At 41.8% G+C, this 13,735-nt stretch overlaps 1 protein-coding gene across 5 annotated transcripts in view; it reads right to left on the bottom strand.

Moving 5' to 3' along the window:
- Nucleotides 1-3,581: 3,581 nt before the first annotated feature.
- LOC111170904 (elongator complex protein 1-like) overlaps nt 3,582-13,735 on the bottom strand; it is a 38,003-nt gene continuing 27,849 nt past the window's right edge. For 2 of the 5 annotated variants that reach the window (XM_089904472.1, XM_089904474.1), the window contains 4 exons: nt 7,562-7,668; nt 7,121-7,266; nt 4,772-5,902; nt 3,582-4,401 (listed from right to left, as the gene is read on the bottom strand). The gene's annotated coding sequence lies outside the window, so the exon portion shown is untranslated. The remainder of the gene's footprint in view (nt 4,402-4,771; nt 5,903-7,120; nt 7,267-7,561; nt 7,669-13,735) is intronic. The other 3 variants (XM_089904475.1, XM_089904476.1, XM_089904473.1) reach the window with 3 other exon arrangements.

Consider the following 13,735-nt stretch of genomic DNA (forward strand, 5'->3'; position numbering starts at 1 on the left):
AATTTTCTTAAATTTACCAAGGCTTGATTTGTGACCCAAGATATGATCTATCCTGGAGAATGTTCCATGAGCACTTGAGAAAAATGTGTATCTGTTGTTTTTGGATGGAATGTCCTATAAATATCAATTACGTCCATCTTGTTTAATGTATCATTTAAAGCTTGTGTTTCCTTATTTATTTTCAGTTTGGATGATCTGTCCATGGGTGAAAATGGGGTGTTAAAGTCCCCTACTATGAATGTGTTACTGTCGATTTCCCTTTTTATGGCTGTTTGTATCTGTCTTTTGTATGGAGGTGCTCCTATGTTGGGTGCATAAATATTTACAATTGTTATATCTTCTTATTGGATCAATCCCTTGATCATTATGTAGTGTCCTTGTTTGTCTCTTCTAATAGTCTCTATTTTTAAGTCTATTTTGTCTGATATGAGATTTGCTACTACTTTTGGTTTGCATTTGCATGAAATATCTTTTTCCATCCCCTTAATTTCAGTCTGCATGTGTCTCTAGGTCTGAAGTGGGTCTCTTGTAGACAGCAAATACATGGGTTTTGTTTTTGTATCCATTCAGCCAACGTGTGTCTTTTGGTGGGAGCATTTAGTCCATTTACATTTAAGGTAATTATCGATATGTATGTTCCTATTTTCTTAATTGTTTTGGGTTCGTTATTGTAGGTCTTTTCCTTCTCTTGTGTTTCTTGCCTAGTGCAGTTCCTTTAGCAGTTGTTGCAGAGTTGATTTGGTGGTGCTGAACTCTCTCGGCATTTGCTTGTCTGCAAAGGTTTTAATTTCTCCATCAAATCTGAATGAGATCCTTGCTGGCTAGAGTAATCTTGGTTGCAGGTTTTTCTCCTTCATCACTTTAAATATGTCCTGCCAGTCCCTTCTGGCTTGCAGAGTTTCTGCTGAAAGATCAGCTGTTAACCTTACGGGGATTTCCTTGTGTGTTATTCGTTGTTTTTCCCTTGCTGCTTTTAATATATTTATTTGTATTTAATATTTGACAGTTTGATTAATATGTGTCTTGGTGTATTTCTCCTTGCATTTATCCTGTATGGGACTCTCTGTGCTTCCTGGACTTGATTAACTATTTCCTTCCCCATGTTAGGGAAGTTTTCAACTATAATCTCTTCAAATATTTTCTCAGTCCCTTTCTTTCCCTCTTCTTCTTCTTGAACCCCTATAATTCGAATGTTGGTGCGTTTAATGTTGTCCCAGAGGTCTCTGAGACTGTCCTCCATTCTTTTCATTCTTTTTTCTTTTTTCTGCTGTGCAGTAGTTATTTCCACTATTTTATCTTCCAGGTCACTTATCCGTTCTTCTGCCTCAGTTATTCTGCTGTTGATCCCATCTAGATTATTTTTCATTTCATTTATTGTGTTGTTCATCGTTGTTTGCTTCATCTTTAGTTCTTCTACGTCTTTGTTAAATGTTTCTGGCATTTTGTCTATTCTATTCCAAGGTTTTGTGTCATCTTTACTATGATTATTCTGAATTCTTTTTCAGGTAGACTGCCTATTTCCTCTTCATTTGTTAGGTCTTGCTCCTTCATCTGCTGTGTGTTTTTCTGTCTTCTCATTTCTCTTATCTTACTGTGTTTGTGTCTTACTGTGTTCTCTTATCTTACTGTGTCTCCTTTTTGCAGGCTGCAGGTTCCTAGTTCCCATTGCTTTTGGTGTCTGTCTCCAGTGGGTAAGGTTGGTTCAGTGGGCTGCGTAGGCTTCCTGATGGAGGGGATTAGTGACTGTGTGCTGGCGGATGAGGCTGGATCTTGTCTTTCTGCTGGGCAGTTCCACGTCTGGTGGTGTGTTTTAGGGTGTCTGTGGAATTATGATGATTTTAGGCAGCCTCTCTGGTAATGGGTGGGGTTGTGTTCCTGTCTTGCTAGTTGTTTGGCATAGGATGTCCAGCACTGTAGCTTGCTGGTCGTTGAGTGAAGCTGGGTGCTGGTGTTTAGATGGAGATCTCTGGGAGATTTTGCCGTTTGATATTATGCGGAGCTGGGAGGTCTCTTGTGGACCAGTGTCCTGAAGTTGGCTCTCCCACCTCAGAGGCACAGCACTGACTCCTGATTTCAGCACCAAGATCCCTTCATCCACACAGCTCAGAATAAAAGGCAGAAAAAGTAGAAAGAAAGCATTAGTAGAAGAAGAAAGAAAGAAAGAAAGAAAGAAAGGAGACAGGGAGGGAGGGAGGAAGGAAGGAAAAAAAGAAAGAAAGAAGATAAAGTAAAATAAAATAAAGTAAGATAAAAGATAATAAAGTTATTAAAATAAAAAAATAATTACTAAGAGAAACAAAATGGACGGATAGAACCCTAGGACAAATGGTGGAAGCAAAGCTGTACAGACAAAATCTCACAGAGAAGCATAAAAATACACACTCACATAAAGAGGAAAAGGGGAAAAAATCATAAATCTTGCTCTCAAAGTCCACCTCGTCAATTTGGGATGATTCTTTGTCTAAAGGAGGGAAGGAAGGAAAGAAAGAACGAAGATAAAGTAAAGTAAAATAAAGTTAATAAAATAAAAAGTAATTATTAAGAAAAAAATTCAAAACAAAAAAAAACACCGGATGGATAGAACCCTCGGACAAATGGTGGAAGCAAAGCTATACAGACAAAATCTCACACAGAAGCATACACATACACACTCACAAAAAGAGGAAAAGGGAAAAAATCATAAATCTTGCTCTCAACGTCCACCTCCTCAATTTGGCATGATTCGTTTTCTATTCATGTATTCCACAGATGCAGGGTACATCAAGTTGATTGTGGAGCTTTAATCCGCTACTTCTGAGGCTGCTGGGAGAGATTTCCCTTTCTCTTCTTTGTTCTCACAGCTCCCAGGGGCTCAGCTTTGGATTTGGCCCCGCCTCTGCTTGTAGGTCACCGGAGGGCATCTGTTCTTCGCTCAGACAGGACGGGGTTAAAGGAGCTGCTGATTCGGGGGCTCTGGCTCACTCAGGCCTGGGGGAGGGAGGGGTACGGATGCGGGGTGAGCCTGCGGTGGCAGAGGCCGACGTGACGTTGCACCAGCCTGAGGCACTCTGTGAGTTCTCCCGGGGGAGTTGTCCCTGGATCCCGGGACCCTGGCAGTGGCGGCCTGCACAGGCTCCCTGGAAGTGGGGTGTGGATAGTGACCTGTGTTCGCACACAGGCTTCTTGGTGGCGGCAGCAGCAGCCTTAGCGTCTCATGCCTGTCTCTGGGGTCCACGCTTTTGGCCTCAGCTCGTGCCCGTCTCTGGAGCTCCTTTAAGCAGCGTTGTTAATCCCCTCTCCTCGCGCACCAGGAAACAAAGAGGGAAGAAACAGTCCCTTGCCTCTTTGGCAGGTCCAGACTTTTCCCCGGACTCCCTCCTAAACAGCCGTGGTGCACTAACCCCCTGCAGGCTGTGTTCACGCCACCAACCCCAGTCCTCTCCCTGCGCTCCGAGACCGAAGCCCGAGCCTCAGCTCCCAGCCCTGCCTTCCCCGGCGGGGGAGCAGACAAGCCTCTCGGGCTGGTGAGTGCCTGTGGGCACCGATCCTCTGTGCGGGAATCTCTCCGCTTTGCTCCCCCCCCCCCCACGCCTCTTGCTGTGCTCTCCTCCGCGGCTCTGAAGCTTCCCCCCTCCGCCACCCACAGTCTCTGCCCGCGAAGGGGCTTCTAGTGTGTGGAAACCTTTCCTCCTTCACAGCTCCCTCCCGCTGGTGCAGGTCCCATCCCTATCCTTTTGTCTCTGTTTATTCTTTTTTCTTTTGCCCTACCCAGGTACGTGGGGGGTTTCTTGCCTTTTGGGAGGTCTGAGGTCTTCTGCCAGCGTTCAGTAGGTGTTCTGTAGGAGTTGTTCCATGTGTAGATGTCTAGTTTCTTTTTTAACAAAATATTAGTAAACATCTTTCCAGTAAAAAGTTTCCCCCAAATTCAGAGATTCAAACAATGGATCATTTCCTTCACAACAGTGGCTCAGGCATTTTTGGGTCACAGGCCTTTTTATAAGTCTGCTGAAAGCCTTGTGTCTTCTGCCCGGACAAATACACAGAGACACAGGATGGTGTAAAATTTCCCTGGGTTCACAGGCCATCTAAAGCCCATATGGTTCCCCTTAGGCTAGGAAGCCCTGTTTCATACAATGAGCCTCATGATTCCTTCTGCTAGGGATGTCTATTACACCATACGATATAAGAAGCAAAGTGTGACAAAAAGTGAACCTCTGAGAATCTGATTGAAGACATATGTAATGAAAGATTTAAAGACTTTTAAGTTTTAAAAATCTTAATGGAATACTTGCCGTCTTCACACATAAGTCATAACAATAAGCTAACTAATCATACACATGGTACTTACTTGTCCAACCACTTCCGAATTTGAGCTAAAATCAGGGCTCGATGATGAATAACTTCTAAGTTTCCCCTTGGCATCTTAAAATAAATAAATCAAATCAATAACATTTTTAATTAAATAGAAAAAAATTTAAATACCCAGGATATACAACTTTACCTAACTCTTCTTAGAGAACTAACACAACACTGTCAAATGAGCATACTTCTGGCAAAATTTAGTTGTGTTCAAAATTTATTTTGACTTTTAAGAGAAGTTTCCCTCTTAGCCTTACTGGGCAGAGCCTGTATTAACATTCCTTTGTATAAAGCTAACAGAGAACTTAGCAAGGAAAGGCTTATAATAAATTAATACAAATGGTAAGAGAGCCTAAAATATAATCCACAAGAATTCTGTTTGGTATTTACTGCCAAATGACTATCAGAAATATAGCCTGAAAAATCAGCTTACCTGTAATATAAGCTTTGTGTCCTGGGGCACAACAGTGACAATGCATGAACCCCTCTCCACTTTCCGCAGAGATTCCCCATTAGACACAGGACAAGCCACTCTCCATTAACTGCAGCTGAAACTGCACATTATCCAAAGTAGAAGGAAGCAATTAACAACTAAGCCACACTGCTCTCTCACTCAGCCTCAAGACCATTAGCCCCTCTGATAAACAACCTTATCCCAGAATCTTGTGCTCTCTCACAGAGCCCTCATGCACATGCCCATACACAACTTCTCAACTGATATGGAAAACACAGGGAGGGTTGGGCAGCTTCTCTCTGTCTTCTTGTACTGATAAAGCTATGATCGTATCAGTGAAAGATTCCCTGTTTCCAAGTTATCAATAGAAGCAAAGAAAATAAGTGGGCTATTTTTATTTTCATAAGAAAATTGTGTGCATGCACACACATACACACTAGGGGGGCATGGAACACAGAAAAAAGTGTGGCCGATTTCCTACGAACCATGAGATGGAGTCCTTCAGATATACAATAGAGGGTTGCCACAGTGAGAAAAGAAAGATTACAAAGAAGATTGAGCATATTGCCAGTTTGGTGCCTACATGGTAATTCAAAGTAAAATATTAGTTATATTAAAAAATTTCCTGAAAATTTTTGTTTACCTTAGGATGTGCTGCTTAAGGAAGGACCTCCTTCTCTTTGCTAACTGGTGTGGAGTGATTCAACTGAGATATTATGTTGAGATTAGGGGCTAAGTAAATGAACTTGAAAAGTTTTCTCCAGTCTAGGACTCCATGATAAACAGCAACAAATTGTATGCAACAATCTTAAGTCATCAAGACTTCAAAGGACAAATGATATTACAGCAGGGACTATTTTCTATTTCATACGCTGAAAAGTTACTTTTCAATGAAGCATCTCTCAGGCAAAAACAGTGGCAAGTATGGGAATGAGTTGTTAACAATAAAAACTCACCATATACTGCAAATGATGTGATATTTGAAGCAACCTACAAAAGGTCGGGGAGGCAAAGGGGAGAGTTAGCTATATTACCTGGAGCCAAGACTGAGAAAGATCCAGTGTCAGAACAAGCCTTGATACCTCAGTGTCACTGATGAAAAAGCGACATCTGTCAGTCAGGCCAAGGACAAAGAAATAAAATATGAAATTACAAACAATTCTAACCAAACTAGTTAAACCAAACTCTTCTATTACATGGTTCCATTGCCCTATGATTTCACATCTAGGTCCTTGCAATGGGGACTTAAGATGCCTAAGATGTGGTTGGTCTAGTGCAAAGTGGACTATGGCGCATCCAGTGCATCAGCAAGCCCTGCCATTTCTATCTCCTACGCATGTCTCAAACATATCACCTTTCGGCCCTCACTGCCTCCAGTCACAGCCACTTCAACTCTCATCCCTTTCGACCTACTCTCTACTGGGCAGCCAGAATAACCTTTCAAACCATGAAGCACATCACACTACTCCCTGATTAAAATCATCAGTTTCCCAATCTATGTTAAATGAGCAAAGCCACACTCCTTCCCATGGCCTATCACTAAGGTCTAGCCACTGCTTCCATTAGGTTCCTTGAATAAGCTGAGCTCTTTCTAAGCTCACAGTAGGTACAGTTCCTCCTCCCTGGAACACTCTCCCTTTCTCAGAGATAGAGCTTTCTTTTTCTTCACACTCAGCACATACACCACCACCTCCTAGAGGCTTTCCCAGACCACCAAAAGTTGGTCTCCCCATCCTCACAGCTACCATCCTCTAACTAGCCTCAAACACTTCTCTATTCTCTACCATTACGCCCTGCTCATTTACTTCATTCTCCTATCAGAAGGGACAGCCATACCCGTATTGATAGATTAAAAATTCCAGAAGGGCAGGAATTAGTCAGCTGTTTGGTTTTGTAACCACTGTGTCCTACCACCTGCCACAATTATAGGCATTCTAATATTTGATGAATGATAACCTACTGATTACTAGTTTCAAGATTACATTTCTGTTGTCCCCAAAAGTTACTTATAAAACTAACTTTGAATGTTTTGTACAACTGGAGATAAATGTCTGCCAGTTGCATTTTTCTATTTTTGAATTTATACTTCCAAGGAAAGGAATCAACTAACTACTACATGCCAGGCAATCTCTTAATCCCATTTCAGAGATTGAGAGGCTGAGACTCAGGAAACTTCTCATTGTTGACAGTGAGTAACTTCTCATTGTTGCCTTGAGATTTAGTGGACACTCAGGTCCACCTCCAAAGCACACACTCTTTCTACTTAATGCTATCACTTTCTGGGTCACTGCTCTAAGTGGTAAGTTTTTCTGCCTTGTGTTTACTTACCTCTCCTCCAATCATGGCCAATTCGGTCTGTGCGCACAGATAAGGAAATCGAACAGGAAATTCAGCAGGGTTCTTCCACGGTTCAACAGCCAGAGAGGGTGATTCTGCAGGATTGGCAGATGAGGTTTACCAAGAGCTGATCTGCTCTTTTTAAAAAAAAAAAAAAAAAGTTACACTAATACTTGCTAAAATGCTTAACATGCAATTTAAATCGCTTTCCAAATGTGTTTCAGAAACTCATTAAAGTACTCCAGTTCATTACAAGAGAAAATACAGGGAGAACACACCTGCTAATTCCACTCTATAGATTAGGGATAGTTTTTCAGGGTAGTTAAAAGACCTAATAACCACCGCAGCACTGATAAGATACAAGTATATGTGCTCAAGAATTAAATATCTACGTAAGCCATAGACATGCTTTCCTAACATTTTGATACTCACCCCAAAGGTACTTAATTATCTGACCACCAGCCACCTGCAGTGCTACTGGCTTGGTCTTGGAGTTGCAGCACAGATGGATTATGACCCCATCCACTGCCACAGATGAACTGACAAGAGTAAAAAAAAAAAGGAAATGAGGAAGGCTTGAACAGACCATTTTTCTCAAAAGTACTGACATTTCATTGATTTTGCAAAACAGAAAATGATATAATTTTCCTTTGGTGCTGCACTGCCTATTTCAATATAACATAAATATAATAAATGCACACCCATATGTATATACACACTAATAGATAAACTATTGCAAGCGCAAGCCCAAGTAAAGCAATTACCTGTCACATGACATTATTTTCCACAATGTCAATAAACTAGGTGTCTACATTGTGAGGTCATCACTCCTATTCTGGCAGAAACTTTATGTAACTTATTGCAACTTATTTCAACTTACTGCATTAAATAAAGCAGTGAATCTGTAGGAAAGTGAGCACACTTAATACCTCTACTGCTATTATATTCATTCATAGAAATCTGTGGGTCTCCCTTAATGGGAAGAGGGGAATCTGTTATTGCCATTTTAGTTTTTCCTGAGTCAACGAACCAAGAGTAGACATGTCTTAAAGGAAGTGGAAGAGGTACGATAAAAGCAAATGGTGCCAATGCTAACATTTATTCAAAGAGTTCTTAACAAATCTACAAAAAACTCCAAAATGCCACAAATTTGGGGAGGATAAATTATCTGACAAGTTAAGGGAATAGACTCTGGAGGTGCAATGGCTAGAATTGGATCCTGGCTCCACCTGCGTTATCTCAGGCAAGTTACTTAAACTGCTCTGTGCCTCAGCTGCCTCAGCTGTACAATGAGGGCGCCAAACAGTACATACTTCAGAGAGGTATTGTGAGAAATAAGTGAGTTAATATAGGAAATGCACTTAAAAGAGTACCTTTTACAAAGCACAAGCTATAGTAAATGTAAGCTATAAGCTGATTGGGGGACTACATATCCATCAAAGACATTAACATTTTGCATGGACAAAACAGTCTTTTTTGAGAAACAAAAGTCAAAGCAGCAGAAATATATTTTAAATGACTTCTCACTTCCTTTACAGCAAATGAGATGACGGCATCTACCTTTTACAAGATAATGATAAAAAAAAACTTCAAATTTGGAGTAGTAGAAACATGCATAATTTAGGCATTTCTAATGTAAATTGCTCTGTTTTCCAAAGGAAGCCCTGTTAAGTCTGCATGCAGCTAGCACATATTCTGCATCCAGACATATTGACAAAACCTTCTTAAAAATATGAAGCATTATTGGGATTTCCCTGGTGGTCCAGTGGTTAAGACTCCACACTCCCAATGCAGGGAGCCCAGGTTCAATCCCTGGTTGGGGAACTAGATACCGCATGCCACAACTAGAAAAGATCCTGTGTGCCGCAACTAAGACCTGGCGCAGCCAAAATAAATCAAAAATAAATACTTTTTAAAAACATGAAGCATTATCATTCAAAGATTAGAAGTTAATGACTGCATTTGGAATATGCTTTATGTATACAATAAAGAGAGGTTCCTAATTTTGCAACAACGGTTTTCAGAATTTCAAGCTAACCAGTAGACCTTTAATTACATGTGAATCTGGGGATTACTATCAATGTATGCCTAAGGTGCCGAGTTTTGACACTGGAAACCTGAGGATTTCTCGGAGCTGTCCAGACAACGCTATCTGCTGCACAATAGGGCTTGTAATACAGAAAACAGCATTCATTGATGAAACCTGTTACGTGACAAAGATGCAGTCAGGAATCAAAATGAAACTCAGGGCCAGGGAGCTATGAAATTTTAGCAAAGAAAAATAGAAGAGGCTTTCTAGTAATAAATGCAATCAAGTGCCAAACAAAATGTATAGGAGGCCGGAAGAAGTATTTTGAAGTCACTAAATCAAAATGAAGTGCATATATATAGATCTCATAATTGATTTTAATAACTAACAAGGGTAATTAGAGTGGCTAATTCTCATAGGCTAATAATTACTCTGCTGGAATGTAAGTATAAGCTGAATTAAAATTCTTAACACACCTTAAAAATGTTTTGCCTCATCTATTGGTATTTGTGCTATTTTTCACCAATTCTTGATGCATTTTAATCTATATTTTGACATGACTAAAAACTAGACTTAACCCTCTTGCTAAGTATGTCTAAAAAGGAAGCCACTGCCCCTCAACTCTGCTCAGTGGAAGTAAAAAACAAAAATAAAGTCCTAGGCTCATAAAAGACAGAAGCCTAACTCTATCCACATATTAACACATGGAATACAGGGAATTGTTGGAATGCCTAATATTGAGCTGTCCCTGCTTGTTATCCATCTCAGAAGGGGCCACAGTCAGATGGTGAATGACAGAGCTTGGGGTGGACTGACTGTGGCTCACAGCCAGGAAAACGTCTTCCTGAACCCAGGTGAGAAGGCTGAGCTTCAGTGGGTTTACTTCTTCATCTTCACTCTTCTCAAACTGAATTCTGTTTTAAATATTGAAGAATTTTCAAAACATGAGTAAGACTTCAACATCACCGAGATTTTCCTGAATGAAGAATGAACCACTTTATATACAGTCAACTCCTTATTTGGAGGGACAAAACCTGAGGTAATGCCCAATACTAGAAAATCCAAAAATAATGTTTGCCTTGCTTAAGAATATGTTTTTCTAGTATTTAAAATTAAGTACCTTATACTCTGAGATCTTTCGATTTGAAGAGAACATTTCAAGAAACTGACTACAGAAGAAAAACTGACTGCCCCAGGTCCTACACTAATAAACCCCAGGAGTGTTCCATTGTTACCACTTACCAGCATTCAAACCAGGCTCCAGAAGACATTTAGGCCTCAGTTGAATGGATCCTTTCCTAAGCATCTCATATCAAAATGAGTAATTAGTTTGGGAGATGACTTCTTTGCCGCTAATGCCTTCCTCCTGTAGCATTCAGACACTGGAGGAGGGCCTGTTTTTACTACTTCACGCGGCAACTCACAATGGCTACTTCCTGCCTTTCAGCTCAAGCAGCAGATCCTCAGCGGGCACTGAAGAAGCTGAGACACTAGTCTGATCTTCCTATTCAACCAGCTCTCCCTGGACTCAGTCTCTCCACTACATTCAGCCCCACACAGGAGCATTCCTGCCTCGGGTTCTCACTGACACTCTTCTGCCCACCACACCCAACATTCTCAATCCTTCTCTGGCAATCCTAAACCTCTCTCTTTTTCAAAGTTCAAGGTAATTTATTTATGCCCTTCATGAAATCTTCTCTAAATGACTTAGAGCTATGCTTCTCACAATCTTTTAAAACATGAAACTATATTCTCAATTGCCTCACACTTTCTAGTTTGCCTTAAATCTGTCCTCTAAACTTTCAAGTCTGTGAAATGAAATAATCCATGTACATGCTCTTTGAAAAATTACTAAGCATTATACAGACAGCTCCCAAATCATACACAGGTAGGAAATATATTCATTTATTAAATATATTGCATATAATGACATTTAAGAAACATATTATTTGTTATATTCAGTTATTGGCTCATTATTCCCATTAATTTAGAAATAAATGTTCCCAGGAGACAAAGTAGTGCAGTAATTAAGAACATGGGCTTGGAGGGGGGAAGCTTCAGAGCCACGGAGGACAGCGCAGCAACAGGGGTGCGGAGGGCAAAGTGGAGAGATTCCCTCACGGAGGATGGGTGCCGGCCAGCACTCACCAGCCTGCGAGGCTTGTCTGCTCACCCACCAGGGCGGGTGGGGGCTGGGAGCTGAGGCTCCAGCTTCGGAGGTCGGATCTCAGGGAGAGGACTGGGGTTGGCTGCATGAACACAGCCTGAAGGGGGCTAGTGCACCACAGCTAGGCGGGAGTGTGCCCGGGGACAAGGTCTGGAGCTGCCGAAGAGGCAAGAGACTTTTTCTTGCCTCTTTATTTCACGGTGCACGAGGAGAGGGGATTAAGAGCACCACCTGAAGGAGCTCCAGAGATGGGCACAAGCCACAGCTATCAGCGAGGAACCCAGAGATGGGCATGAAATGCTAAGGCTGCTGCTGCAGCCACCAAGAAGCCTGTGTGCAAGCACAGGTCACTATCCACACCTCCCCTCCCAGGAGCCTGTGTAACCCGCCACTGTCAGGGTTCCGTGATCCACGGACAACTTCCCGGGGGAACACACAGCATGTCTCAGGTTGGTGCAACGTCATGATGGCCTCTGCCGCCACAGGCTCGGACTGCATTCCGCACCCCGCCCTCCCTCCCTGCCCACCAGCCCCCACCCCCCGGCTTGAGTGAGCCATAGCCCCCTAATAAGCTACTCCTTTAACCCCATCTGGTCTGAGCGGGAACAGATGACCTCAGGCGACCTACATGCAGAGGCGGGGCCAAATCCAAAGCTGAACCCCAGGGGCTGTGCGAATAAAGAAGAGAAAGGGAAACCTCTCCCAGCAGCCTCAGGAGCAGCAGATTAAATCTTCACACTCAACTCGATGTATCCTGCATCTGTGGAATACCTGAATAGACAACGAATCATCCCAAATTGCGGTGGTGGATTTTTGGAGCAAGGATGTATATATTTGTTTGCCTTATTCTCATTTTGTGAGTGTGCATGTGTATGCTTCTGTGTGTGATTTTGTCTGTACAGCTTTGCTTTTACCATCTGTCCTAGGGTTCTGTCTGTCCATTTTTCTTAGTATAGTTTTTAGCACTTGTTACCATTGGTGGATTTGTTTTTTGGTTTGGTTGCTCTCTTCTTTCTTTCTTTCCCTTTTTTAAATTAATTTTTAATAATTATTTTTTGTTTTTATCTTAACAACTTTATTATATTTTTTCTTTGTTTCTTTCTTTGTTTCTTTCTTTGTTTCTCTCTCTCTCTCCCCCTCCCTCCCTCCCTCCCTCCCTCCCCCACTCCGCCCCCCCCTTCTTTCTTTCTTTTCTTCTCCCTTTTCTTCTTAGCCGTGTGGATGACAGGGTCTAGGTGCTCCAGCCAGGCGGCAGGCCTGTGCCTCTGACGTGGGAAATCTGAGTTCAGGACACTGGTCCACCAGAGACCTCCCAGATCCACGTAATATCAAATGGTGAAAATCTCCCAGAGATCTCCATCTCAAGGCCAAGACCCAGCTCCACTCAATGACCAGCAAGCTACAGTGCTGGACACCCTATGACAAACAACTAGCAAGACAGGAACAAAATACCACCCATAAGCAGAGAGGCTGCCTAAAGTCATAATCAGATCACAGACCCCCCAAAAAACACCACCAGAGGCGGAACTGCCCACCAGAAAGACAAGATCCAGCCTCATCCACCAGAACACAGGCACTAGTCCCCTCCACCAGGATGCCTACACAACCCACTGAACCAACCTTAACCACTGGGGGCAGACACCATGGACAACGGGAACTACGAACCGGTAGCCTGTGAAAAGGAGACCCCAAACACAGTAACTTAAGCAAAATGAGAAGACAAAGAACCACACAGCAGATGAAGGAGCAAGATAAAAACTCATCAGACCAAACAAATGAAGAGGAAATAGGCAGTCTACCTGAAAAAGAATTCAGAGTAATGATAGTAAAGATGATCAAAAATCTTGGAAATAGAAAGGAGAAAATAGAAGAAACGTTTGACAAGGACCTAGAAGAACTAAAGAGCAAACAAGCAATGATGAAAAACACAATAAATGAAATTAAAAATTTTCTATAAGGGATCAATAGCAGAATAAATGAGGCAGAAGAACAGATAAGTGACATGGAAGACAAAATGGTGGAAATAAGACTGCAGAACAGAATAGAGAAAAAAGAATGAAAAGAATTGAGGACAGTCTCAGAGACCTCTGGGACAACATTAAACACACCAACATTCGAATTATAGGGGTCCCAGAGGAAGAAGAGAGAAAGAAAGGGACTGAGAAAATACTTGAAGAGATTACAGTTGAAAACTTCCCTAATATGGGAAAGGAAATAGTAAATCAAGTCCAGGAAGCACAGAGATTCCCATAAAGTATAATTCCAAGGAGAAGCACGCCACAACACATATTAATCAAACAATCAACAATTAAATAGAAAGAAAAAATATTGAAGGCAGCAAGGGAAAAACAACAAATAGCACACAAAGGAATCCCTATAAGGTTAACAGCTGATCTTTCAGCAGAAACTC

This window comes from Delphinapterus leucas, chromosome X (assembly GCF_059928025.1).
Source record: "Delphinapterus leucas isolate spDelLeu-1000000601 "Yukka" chromosome X, BTC_Dleu_Yukka2, whole genome shotgun sequence".
NCBI lineage: Eukaryota > Metazoa > Chordata > Mammalia > Artiodactyla > Monodontidae > Delphinapterus > Delphinapterus leucas.